The sequence below is a fragment of the Engystomops pustulosus genome, chromosome 3 (assembly GCF_040894005.1).
Source record: "Engystomops pustulosus chromosome 3, aEngPut4.maternal, whole genome shotgun sequence".
NCBI lineage: Eukaryota > Metazoa > Chordata > Amphibia > Anura > Leptodactylidae > Engystomops > Engystomops pustulosus.
Window position 1 is genome coordinate 112,433,497 of NC_092413.1, and position 13,331 is coordinate 112,446,827.

General features: G+C 41.2%; 1 protein-coding gene across 2 annotated transcripts in view; it reads right to left on the reverse strand.

The window, feature by feature from the left end:
- Positions 1 to 13,331, reverse strand: part of CRYBG1 (crystallin beta-gamma domain containing 1) — a 195,140-nt gene that overhangs the window by 65,765 nt on the left and 116,044 nt on the right. The window lies entirely within an intron of this gene.

Genomic DNA, 13,331 nt, shown 5'->3' on the forward strand with positions numbered 1-13,331 from the left:
CTTCTAAATCAACTTTTAAAATCATGCTAATGAGTCAGAAGGGTTCCAGGGGCATAATCATTATCATTATCTTAGACTACTTCTCAATGAGAAGGAGTTTGTTTTCACACCTTGTATTATTTCTAAAAAAGGAGGAAATGTATTATGTGCACATTAGCAGGAAGCTTTGGAACGGATGCAAGAAGATGAATCATAAATAATAATTATGTACACTAAGCCTCTAATCAGTTACATTGAATCCAGTGTATTGGTTACATTTAATAAGCCATTTGTTGGTCACCATGTTACTTGAGAACATTACCACCCATTATCCTTCTACTATAAGCACTGTATGTATCAATATGACTACACTACTAAGGGAAGATGTCACTCCATCATTGGAGATGAAGAATTCTAACATCAGATTAAAAAAAATAATTGGTTTAATCCTAGGCAGAACTCGAAAAGGAGATCTTGAAAAAATAGAAGAAAGCATCAATAACCCACATAGGTCCACCTACTGTAATACAAGACGGTGCATTATTCGCTCCAGGTGGAATTATAAAGAATACAATAATTTAGATACAAAATGGAAAACAATGTTAAGGCGATGTCATAACATAAAGACCACTGAGCTGGGATTATACAAAAGATATATGGTCTGTAACAATTGGATAACGTAGTTGTTTGATCTTGAATTCATTTGGTTTCCATGCCAAAGGCCATAATTGCTGTTTATGATTGAGATTAATACAACATAGCTACCCACCTATGCTACCCCACCTAACACTTTGTATGTCATACTTTACCGATACATACATTTAAAGTGGTTATCCCACATGAACAAATGCAGCTGTGAAAATTTGTTCAACATAGTGGAAGCCACAGTAAACAGTCACCATCTAGCAAGAAAGTGACCATGTAATACACGGTTACCAAAAGTCCTCTAGAACTGCTGTTGCACTGAAAACGTGTTTCCAGGATGATCATACATTTGCTATGCCTTATTCTGCTGACTTTGCTTTACTGATGCAAAATGCTTACTGTATTTTTTTTATTTTATTTTTTTGCTTTAAAAAAATTTGAAGAAGCAAAATACCGAAAATATATGCAATTCACTCATGAGGGAATTGATGAAATTGGGGGAATTTATAAAATTATCAAGACGGAAAACTGTCCTTAACCCGTTCACGACCCGTGACGTAATAGCACGTCACGGGTCGGCCGCGGGTGCATGGAGAGGGCTCACGCGCTGAGCCCTCTCCATAGCTGGTAAGTCTTTGCTGCATATTGCAGCAAAGGCTTACCGGTAACACCCGCGATCGGTGCTAGCACAGATCGCGGGTGTTTTCACCTCGATCGCCGCCGGCAACGCTGCCGGCGGCTTCAAAAGGATGGCGGCGCGTGGGCGCGCCATCTTTTCGAGGATCGCCGCTCCCAGTGACGTCATCGGGGAGCGGCGATCCGTCACCATGGTAACCTCGGGTCTCACGAAGACCCGAGGCTACTTCGGGTTAACCCATGCATTACAATGTGCTATCAGCACATTGTAATGTATGAGGAGTAAAATCCCCATATACTGCCATACTGTAGTATGGCAGTATATGATAGGATCGTGCAGACACCCTAGGGTTAAAGTACCCTAGGGAGTCTGAAAAGTACTAAAAATTAAAAAAAATTATAATAAAAAACCCTAAAAACTCAAATCACCCCCCTTTCCCTAGAACTGATATAAATATAAATAAACAGTAAAAATCATAAACACATTAGGTATCGCCGCGTCCGAAAATGCCTGATCTATCAAAATATGATAACGGTTTTTCACTGCGTTTAATCCCGTAACGGAAAATCGCGCCCAAAGTCGAAAATAGCACTTTTTTTGTCCTTTAAAAAAATTAAAAAATTCTATAAAAAGTGATCACAAGGTCGTACAGTCCTAAAATTGATAACATTGTAAACGTCATCAAAACCCGCAAAAAAACGACACCACCCACAGCTCAGTACACCAAAGTATAAAAAAGTTATTAGCGCCAGAAGATGGCAAAATCCCCCAAAAAATTTTTGTACAGGAGGTTTTAATTTTTTAAATGTATGAAAACATTATAAAACCTATATAAATTTGGTATCCCCGTAATCGCACAGACCCAAAGAATAAAGTAGACATGTCATTTGGGGTGCACAGTGAAATCCGTAAGATCCAAGCCCACAAGAAGACGGCACAAATGCGGTTTTTTTTACCAATTTCACTGCATTTGGAATTTTTTTCCCGCTTCCTAGTACACGGCATGGAATATTCAATACCATCACTATGAAGTGCAATTTGTTACGCAAAATAAGCCGTCACACAGCTCTGTACATGGAAAAATAAAAAAGTTATGGATTTTTGATCATGGGGAGTAAAAAATGAAAATTAAAAAACAAAAAAAGGGCCAGGTCCTGAAAGGGTTAAAGCCTATTGCAACCAATAACAGCACTACTTTCATTTCTTCTGGAGCTCTTTAAAGGAAAACTACCTCTTGGGTAGTCATGATTTAATCTATTTATACTTACAGGTCGGACTTCAGTTCTATGTAAACATCTATTCGTTAAGCTTTAAATACTGTAATTCGGGCAAATAAAAAAATATGCTAATTAGCGTTGGGCGTTCCTGTGCACGTACCACTGGAGGCCCAGTGCTTCTTCATATAGTAATTATGCACGCCTCCATTCTTTTCTGCCTCCCATTCATGTGCCCAATAGCCGGTGATGTCCCCTGGCTTTCGGGAAGTCTCGTCAAAGCAAGCCGTAAGATGTGGCTGCCTGTTAGCAATGTACACCGCACATGTGCAAGACTACCCGAGAGCCAGATGACGTCACCAACACCACCCATCTGATGTCACCTTTTGGGCAGAAAGGTGGGAGGGAGAAAAGAATGGAGGTGTGCATAATTACTAGATGAAGAAGCGCCGGGCTGCCTGTGTTACGTGCACAGGAGCGCCCGGGGCTAATTAGCATATTTTTAAAAGTAGTTTTATTCCACAATAACATGTTTTGTTACACAGAACGAAAGCCAAACCTGTAAGTATAAATAGTTCAAATCATGACTACCAAAGTGGTAGTTTTCCTTTAAGAATAAAAACTGGGACAAAATGTGTTGCTCTCAACAGAAAGCTTCTCGAAGAATCTTTATTTTATAAAATGTTCCCCCATAATTGTCAAAATTCCCATGTTTGTGGCTACTTGTCAGCGAATCACAAGCAACATGAACAGGGCTGTGGAGTTGGTAAGCAGGTTCTCCCATGCCCTCCATGTGTTGTAGGACAGAACAAAGGACGCTACTTCACATATTCTGCAATTACAGGAAAATACTGCCCTTTTGAGGGGAAGTTCTGGAAGTAGTGAGGGATTTGACTGAGAAATCCTTTGATGATGACCAAGAATAGCTTTATATACACTATCATGACATTTCTCTGGGTAGCTATAAGAAATCCCTTAAAGGGGTTTTCCCGTAAAGTCAAGTTAGGCCATATCAACGGGTCAGAGCGACCGTGGCATTTAAACTGCCCTTGGGGTCTTCCCCCCCCCCCCCAAGATCGGCACCCTGCGCCATCTTCGGGGGGCGCCAATCGTTTTCCAGGCAGCCCTAAGGTCCGTTCAGGGCTTCCTGCTGGCAGTGCCTGAAAGATGGCGTCTCTGACGTCATTTTAAAGGCAGAGTGTCAGCCTATGCATGTGCAGGATATTATCAAGAACAAGCAATCAGATGATTGCTTGTTCATGTCCCATGGTGGAAATAGTAAAAAAGTTTTTAAAAATTGTTATTCAATAAAAAATAAAGCAATAAAATCAATAAAAATGCCCATAATCCCCATAACATATAAAGGGACATATAACACAAAAAAGTCTAAATCATAACACAAATCCCACATATATAGTATCACCGCATCCATAACAAGCCATAGAATAAAAGTAAATAATTATTGAACCCAGACGATGAAAGCCGTAAACAGAACTGTTAAAAACCTGCCATAAATTATGATTTTTACCTATTGAATCCCACAAAAAAATGCTATAAAAAGTGATAAAAAAACATATGTACTCCAGAATGATACTGTTGCAAAGTACAAGACATCCTGCAAAAAACAAGCCATCAACCAGCTCCATATCCAAAAAAGTAAAAATGTTATGCCACTTGGAAGACTGCAATGTAAAAATGATAGATTTCCCCCCATATTTATTTGGCAAATTTAGTAAAACGTAAGAAAAAATATTCAAATACAGTGTCCCAGTTATCGTAGTGACCCATAGAATAAAGTTAACATGAATATTAGGCTAAACAGAGAACAACAAAAAAAAATAATAAAGTAAAAAATCCCGTACAGAATTGATGCTTTTCTACTCATTCCCTCAAAAAAAAGTTCCAAAATTTTCAACAATAGGGGATACCAACCCCAAAATGGTAACACTGGAAAAAGCATTTCATCCCGCAAAAACAATGCCATCACATGCCCAATAATGAAAAAGCGAGAATTTTATAACTTGGGGTGTTTTTGATGTGAAAAACATAAAATTTCATTCAAAACCATATTTATCCCCAAAATAGTCAATTCTGAAAATACGGAAAATTTGTAAGCTGATTGACATCAAAATAAATTATCCAGACATTTCAAAAATTATTAAAACGTAAAGTAGACAAATGGGAAATGTTATTCAGCAACTTATTTAAGTGGTAAATCTATCTAGCGAATTTGCATCCCCGCAGAAGGCCGTCTAAATGTACCCTAAGACCGTAAAAATACTAAACCTTTTGCTGCTTTTCTGTCACAGATTTCATGTACATTTTATCATTCTGGCATTGAAGCAGAGAAATAAATGCTAATTCTAGCGCAGTGCATGGGCATTTGCTGACTTTTCCACAATACTAATCCATGTTGGACATGGCATAGTTTTGCCTGGCGGCATGAGGATTCTCCCCAGCATGTTTTTTTGTGTAGATCTTTTTTATGTCTGTATTGAAAGGTATTTCAATAGCTTAACAAGCTGTAGTAATAATTGTAATATATGCCCCCTTCCCAAACTATTTTATGGCCATGTTGAAACAGCTGTTGTATGAAATTGGAGATAGCAGAACACTGCTCTAGGCAGGAACAGATGACCCAGGTGAACTTAAAATGTGATCCCTTCTAGTTTGTAGCATAGGTTTCTTTAGCGAGAGTAAACAGACATTCCATTACCAGCAAGTGTTCATCTTGCTGTTAGTTCTGGCAGGATTACATTAGAGGCTATGGAATGGGAGATTATGTAAAGTCAGGGAAACTGATCACACCCTAATGGAAAGAGGCATGTCCTTCAAACAGGACAGAAAGAAAATCCCACTCATTTATCTCATAAGAGTGAATGATAACAAACTATAAAAAGCTTGCATATAGTAAAACAGTAGGAATGCAGCCGGAGAGACCAGAAAACATCATCCTAAACCTCTATGACGGACGCCTAGCGGTACGTGTGACCGCGGCCTAACACCTGTGATCGGAAAAACTATGATCCCGGGAGTTTAACCCCTTAGCATATACATGTGTATTGCAATGTAAAGACTTGAACAAGCGATTGTACGAATGCTTGTTGGAGCTCAAGTCTGGAAAAAAATTTTTTTTAAAGTAAAAATCATTTTATAATAAGAATTAAATACATAAATAAAATAAAAGTCCCCTCATCAACACAGTTACATATAAAAACCAAATAAAGTATATAAAACCCAAAAAACTAACATATTTGGTATCACCGGGTCCATATTAAACTGTACAATAAATCTAAATCAATACTGAACCTGAACTGCGATCGATGTAAAAAAAAAACTAAACAAGGAAAACGTCCTGTAATATATTATTTTTCATCAAATACCCTCACAAAAAATGTTCTAAAAGGTGATTGAAAAAAGTTACACGCCCTAAAATGATAAAAAATAAGCTCTCAACCAGACCTGTCAAAAGAAAAATACGTTATGCTTCTGAAAAGTTGTCTATACTAAAAAAAAATTGATTTTCTTCAATATTGGTTTTGCTCAGTAAAATTGAGCAGAGATTAGAAAAACTATATAATTGATGAATTGTAGAGAATTCTATAACTGATGAATAGTAGAGAACCAGAGAATAAAGATAAAGAATTATTTGTATGTTATTGTGAGCAGGAAAAAAAAGTGCTAACAATCCAAAATAAAAATTGATGATTTCGTTTGGGTAGCCCTTTAAATAGTTATTTCATTTTGGGAGTCTATAACTTGTTCAGGAGATTTTATCATCTTTACAGTATAGGTCATCCTGCAAATAATAAGCCATCAAAAAACCCAAACATTTTACACCCTGTAAAATGTGACAATACAAATCTGCTGTGAATGGTGCTGCTTTGATCCTATGCCTGGCCGTCTGCCCATACAGCAGTTTACCAGCACATATGGGGTATTGGTACACTCAGGAGAAATTGGGCATCAAATGTTGCAGAGAATTTCATCATTTAATTGGGGTATTTTATGGGATTTTACTATTTTTTTAGACCTTTTAATGTCACAAGAAAGCTGAGCTGTCCCTCAAAACGAGTTTAGTCGGTTTTCATGAAAATAAGAAGAATTGCACCTAAATTTCTAAGCTTCATTACATCCAAGATAAATGAGAGGAGACATAAAAAACCAAGGGGGTAAGGTCTTCCTATGATCAGCTGATCTCTGACAATACTGTATGACCAGATCTGCTCAGACACAACTCCACTAGGAACATGAACACACTCAGGGCGCCTTCCCACGTGACATTTTCGTTGCGTTCTTAAATTCATCCAAAACGCATCCAAGCGTATATGCATCCAAAACGCATCCAAGCGTATATGCATCCAAAACGCATCCAAGCATATATGCGTTTTGGCCAAACCCCCTCCCACTTTAGTTTTGGATGCTTTTAAAAACGCAACGGAAATGCCACGTGGGAAGGCGCCCTCACATGTCACATGATCACATGTCGTCCTGGCAATATTGCAAAAGTAGATACCCATGGTATAACCAAAAACATGCTAATTATTTATTACATGGTTTTGTGTTAAGGCTGTGCTGACTTAGGGGGAATGGTAAAATGATATTTCCCCTAAAGGCATGTAATAATAGAGCCATTGATAGATAAAAGCTGGGTGTAAGGTTGACCCCAGAAAAGTGATTGAGATACATACTATGCTGACTTCTCGCACTGACCCAGCAAAGGCTAATGACGGCACTCCCCCTGGTGGAGGATGTAAGTAACCGCAGACTTATTCATTAGGGAAGTGGTGAGACCTTGATACTCTTTAGTTAGTAACATTTTAAAAACAAAACTTCCATCAAAACCTTCATTACTAGTCACATGTATTATAGTAAATATACTAAAAGCGACAGCTCGGGACTCTTAGCTAGGCAGCCAGCATTTTAGGCGGGAAAGCAGTCAGCACGTCTGACAATTTACTTAGAAGCACCTGTCAGTCAGGGTGGATGTGTTTATACAACCAGGCATGCACAGGCGTTCGCCCACTCACATTGTACTCACATGAAAGCAGCAGCGCAGGTTTTCACAGCAGTCACAGAGAAAGGTAGAACTACCTGAAGAAGGAGGACAGCGGCTGGGAGCAGGCTCCAAAGTACAGGCGGGCGGGCTGACCCCTGTACAGGTATGGTGGTGCCTCTGCCGGGGAGGAGCCGACCACCTATGTCACCTATGTGTGTTATAAGAAGATAGTCAGCATGCCCGCTGTGTGCAGGGTGTAGGCTGCGGACACAACTCCTCCTCCTGCACCAGACACCTGTGACACGAGGAAGGCAGGAGCATGGCTTTCCTAATATTAATAACTATGGGTGCAGGTTCCTGAAGTGAGCTTACAGTGTATGGAAGATGTGTGAGTGAGGGGGAATGTCTACCTGTGTAACACGGGTGCCCCCAACCAATTCCTTCTCATGAAAAATAAAGGTTTTGTTCTGTTTTTCATCAAGTGACATTCTTGTGGCATCCGTTTTTACAGATCCTTCTAAACTATAAGGCTACATTCACTACGGTACGGTGGGCATACATCGGCGTTGCGGAGAGGAGCAGGGAATGAGCGCTGCTCACCCCCGCCCCTCTCCATAGGAAGATACAGTGCACGGCGCCGTATCACGGGAAAAGATAGGACATGTCCTATCTTTTCCTGGGCTACAGAGCAGTACGGTGCCGCACGTGTGCTGCACCATACCGCTCCTGTACAGGGCCGTGAGCCCATAGAAGTGTATGGGGGGCGTATAACGGCCGTATATACGTCCCCCATACATGTGTGAATGTAGCCTAAGGTTGTGTTCACCCTAATTTATGAGAAGCTAGATGTGCTGTACTTTTTACCGTCCTAACAACCGCCAAATATCTTTGATGTCAATACATCTGCACCAACGTATTTTAGAATTTGGTGCCGTTTTTTCTGCTCCTGCAGAGGGTGATGTCACACGTTCAGTTTTTCAGATGCAGTTTTTGATGCCCAAACTAGGAATGGAGTAAAAGTAGGAGGAGCAGCAGCACCTTTCAATTATTTGTCTCACCCATTATGATCCACACCTGCTTTTGGCTTCAAAAACTGCATCTGAAAAACGTGTATCTGAACGTGATTGCTGGAGACTCTAAAGCAGGGGTGCACAAGGCCTGCATTGTCATACCCGTACCCTTTGGGGACCACACTATTAACCAATGAAACCAAAGTATGGAGTAAATATCCCCCAGAAACCACTAATCCATAATACTGTATTTGTATAGTAACATAGACCTCAGAGCAGAATACAATACAGCACACAAACAAGACAATATTAATGATGGTGGAAATTGTCTGAACCCATGCAGCAGGTAATTGTGAATAGCTGGCTCTGGTAGACCCCAGTACTGTGCCCTGCCTTCAGCCACCCAGGTATTCTTACTTATCTGCTGCACAGGCCGATTCTAGCTTTTTGCTGCCTGAGGTGAAAAGTATATAACTACCATAATACTGCCCACTGTGTACAAGAATAAAACTACTATAATACTGCCCCCTGTGTATAAGAATAAAACTACTATAATACTGCCCCCTGTGTACAAGAATAAAACTACTATAATACTGCCCCCTATGTACCAGAATATAACTACTATAATACTGCCCCCTATGTACAAGAATATAACTACTATAATACTGCCCCCTATGTACAGGGATATAACTACTATAATACTGCCCCCTATGTACAGGGATATAACTACTATAATACTGCCCCCTATGTACAAGAATATAACTACTATAATACTGTCCCCTATGTACAGGAATATAACTACTATAATACTGCCCCCTGTGTACAAGAATATAACTACTATAATACTGCCCCCTATGTACAGGAATATAACTACTATAATACTGCCTCCTATGTGCAAAAATATAACTTCTATATTACTGCCATCCATGTACAAGAATATAACTATAAAGCTGCATTTCCCTTCTCCACAGACACCTACTCCCCCCCCCCCCCCCTGGGTCTTCTCTCTCTCCTCAGACAGACCCTTCCTGCCCCCAGTTCTAGTTCTACCCCTCCTGCCCCTGTTCTAGTTCTCCCCCTCCTGCCCCCAGTTATAGTTCTCCCCCTCCTGCCCCCAGTTATAGTTCTCCCCCTCCTGCCCCCCAGTTATAGTTTTCCGCCTCCTGCCCCCCAGTTTAGTTTTCCCACTTCTGCCCCCAGTTATAGTTTTCCCCCTTCTGCCCCCAGTTCTAGGGCTTCCCCTCCTTCCCCTAGTTCTAGCCCCCCCCCCACTTCCCCCAGCTCTAGTCCCCCCTCCCTCCTACCCCCCAGTTCTAGTTTTCCCCCTTCTGCTCCCCGTTCTAGTTTTCCCACTTCTGCCCCCAGTTCTAGTTTTCCCACTTCTGCCCCCAGTTCTAGTTTTCCCACTTCTGCCACCAGTTCTAGGGCTCCCCCTCCTGCCCCCAGTTCTAGTGCCCCCAACTTCCACCAGTTCTAGTCCCCCCCGCTGCCCCAATTTCTAGTTCCCCTCCCTCCTGCCCCCAGTTCTAGTTCCCCTCACTTCACTGTGAAAAGCCCTGTACCACAGGAGGCTGTATAGAGGAGAAGCTGGAGGGGCGCATTCCCATGTGGCGTTTTTAAACACATCCAAAACGCAAGTGGGAGGGGGCTTTGCCTGAAACGCATGTGTTTCCAATGAAACGCATGCATTTCATTGCATATGCTTATGCGTTTTGGCCAAATCTCCTCCCACATTAGTTTTGGATGCGTTTAAAAATGCAAGAAAAACGCCACGTGGGAAGGTGCCCTAAGGGGCAGCGGGTTGTGCAACCCTGCTCTAAAGAGATGGTGGAAATGGTTTATTACCACTTCTGCCTTCTTCTTTCTTAAGGAGTCAATACCTCTGTATACCCAGAGGTCACTTGAGGGGCCAGATGTGAAAGACTGAATCCGTTATTTGCCCGTTTTTAAGCAAAACCCATGGCAACCAATCACAGCTTGGCTTTCATTTTACCAGTTCTCATGAATATTTTAAAGGGGAGCTGTGATTGGTTGCCATGGGCAACTGGAAATATTCTGACTTTCAGACACTTGATAAATCTGCCCCATGGTGTTTTAAAACACAATACAACAGCTGAGGAGAGGAAATTTGCTCAATTACATGGCTGTTAACATGTGCACTTACAAAATGCAGTGTTAAAGGGGTATTCCAGGAATATGAACGTCTGACTCAAAATCCCATGGTGATATAATTAAATGAATGTAACAAAACTCAATGTCATTAGTCAAAAAATGTAGCTTAAATAGTTTGATTTTTTGATTTACAAAATGTATGGCCTCTCAAGTGTGCAGAGTTATCACCAAGATGGCCGCCACCTAAAACTACAAGTTCCAAGATCCGTCAGTTCTCAGTAATTCCTCCTCCCTCTTATGCTCAACTCCCAGTAATGATGTAACATACTTTCTTGCTCTGTTACCATAGCAATGATGTATAACTGCCATTACTGCACATCACCACAACACTAGCCATACTGGATGCACTGCAACCAACCAACTACAGCCAAACTTAGTGGTGATCAGATGACATGCCCAGGCAGGTGCAGGACATGTGATGTGGACATGTGACCAGCGGCCATCTTCTGTCCTGTGTCTCATCCATAGGGACAAAGTCACAGGACTGAGTAAAGGGCCAGTAGCATTTAATTCTCTATTACAGTGTATGTCTCCAGCATTTTCTGCTAAGGGGAGCAACATTTTAAATAACAGCTAATTACATATTTGCTTATATTTTGAGTACACATTTGTATATAAATTATGCCTATTCCTGGAATACCCCTTTAATGCATTGTTAACATATTGTGTTAACATTTGTGTTTACAAAAATCAATCTTAACAGCAATGTAATTGGGCAAATCTCCTCTCCTCAGCTGTTGTAAAAATTCAGAGCTAATCCATGTTTGTGGCTCAGGCAGTCCTGTAAATTGTCAAAAATAACAGATTGCACGCAGTTGCACTAGGTTTTCTGGCAGTTTTTGCGCTTGGTTTCTGGGCAGCAATGACGTTATGGACTCACCTATCACAGAAACATTGATTATATACACAGACTAACTTTGCAGTGTATGTACTAAGCTCTCTGGGGACTGGGGGTGATAAAACATACTATTACCTTATATACTCGAGTATAAGCCTAGTTTTTCAGCACAAAAAATGTGCTGAAAACCCCAAACTCGGCTTATACTCGAGTAAAAAAATAAATGCCCCTGCATATCTTCTGTGCGATCTGTCCGCCAGCTGCAGCAGGCTATATACACTGGGGCAGGGTCTGGCAGGCTATATACACTGGGGCAGGGTCTGGCAGGCTATATACACTGGGGCAGGGGCTGGCTGGCTATATACACTGGGGCAGGGGCTGGCTATATACACTGCGGCAGGGGCTGGCTGGCTATATACTGGGGAGGCTGTGACCCATGCATTTCCCACCCTCGGCTTATACTCGAGTCAATAGGCTTTCCCAGTATTTTGTGTTAAAATTAGGGGCCTCGGCTTATACTCGGGTCGGCTTATACTCGAGTATATACGGTAGTATTTAATTACTATTAAAAATACTTCTTAGACCAGTAGGGAGTATGACTATGTCTTCTGTTGCATCCATTTTACCAATGTGTATAGTGCTTGATGATAAATCTGGCTGTCGAGTTGTAGTAGTTCTAGTTGGTCTAGTCCTTACTAGGTAATTTTTTGGTGCGTTGACTTTTTTGTTGCAAGGCCACTCCCTATTTTCCGAGCATACGCCTGTGTATGGGCGCGTATAACGCGATGCTAGCGCACAGGGGTCGGGGCTCTGGACGATCGCATATGTGTTTTTTGGGAAATGCATGTGATTGATAACCGTTTTCTCTGACAACACATGTGTGATCGGCCCGAACCCCGTCCCCTGTGCGGTAGCGTTACGTTATGAACGCGACACTAGCGGAACGTGTGAACGCGTCCTAAAACTTTAAATAAATGTGGTGCAAATCACTCCAGATTTCCGCGGCAGACAGCTGGATAAATCTCCCCATGTCTAGTAAACCTTGATAAATAAGATGCTTGGTTCTGCTTGGCTCTGTACTTTCATATGAGTCATTAAAAGTGGCAAAGAGGCTTCATTAACTGTCCACAAAAGCAAGGAAGCATCAGGGATCCAAAGAAGTCATGTGCCAGTCAAAGGATTGGGCTATTTTCAGCTTATACCCATCAGCTGGCATTTCAATCTATAAGTTCAATGCATACGGTAGATGGATTCATGCCATTTTGCGATCTTTATTTATTAATCTTTTAAATTTTTGGGATAATACTAAATTAATATTTATATGGATTTTACTTTATCCTTGTATAAATACATTTCACCTGATGATACTCTGTGAAAGAAATTTCTCCTTGACACAGGGATTACCAAAAATCTTGGCAGGTATATCTACGTGTTTACAGGTCAATGTGCCAGGTCTTTTTTTTTTGCGTATATGGATTTGTACCGCAGTCATAGGTAGGTATTCAATAGTAAAAAGAATACTTTTTAAGGCCTCTTGCCCACGAACCGTGTTGAAAATTGCACAACTTTGCTCAGTGAGTTTCATCAGAATTTGGTCCGAGTATGGGATCGGGTTATCAATCGGATGCATTTCCCGAGAAACGCATATGTAATCAACCCAAGCCCCACCCCCTGTGCGCTAGCGGCGCGGCATGAACACGACGCTAGCGGAACGTGTGAACGCGCCCTCAAACCCACACAGGAAAAACTGACCACAGTCATAGACATCATTGGGTATTTTGTGTCCCTCAGACTGGTATCAAAGTAGTACATGCTCCACTTTTGACACATTGGGGCT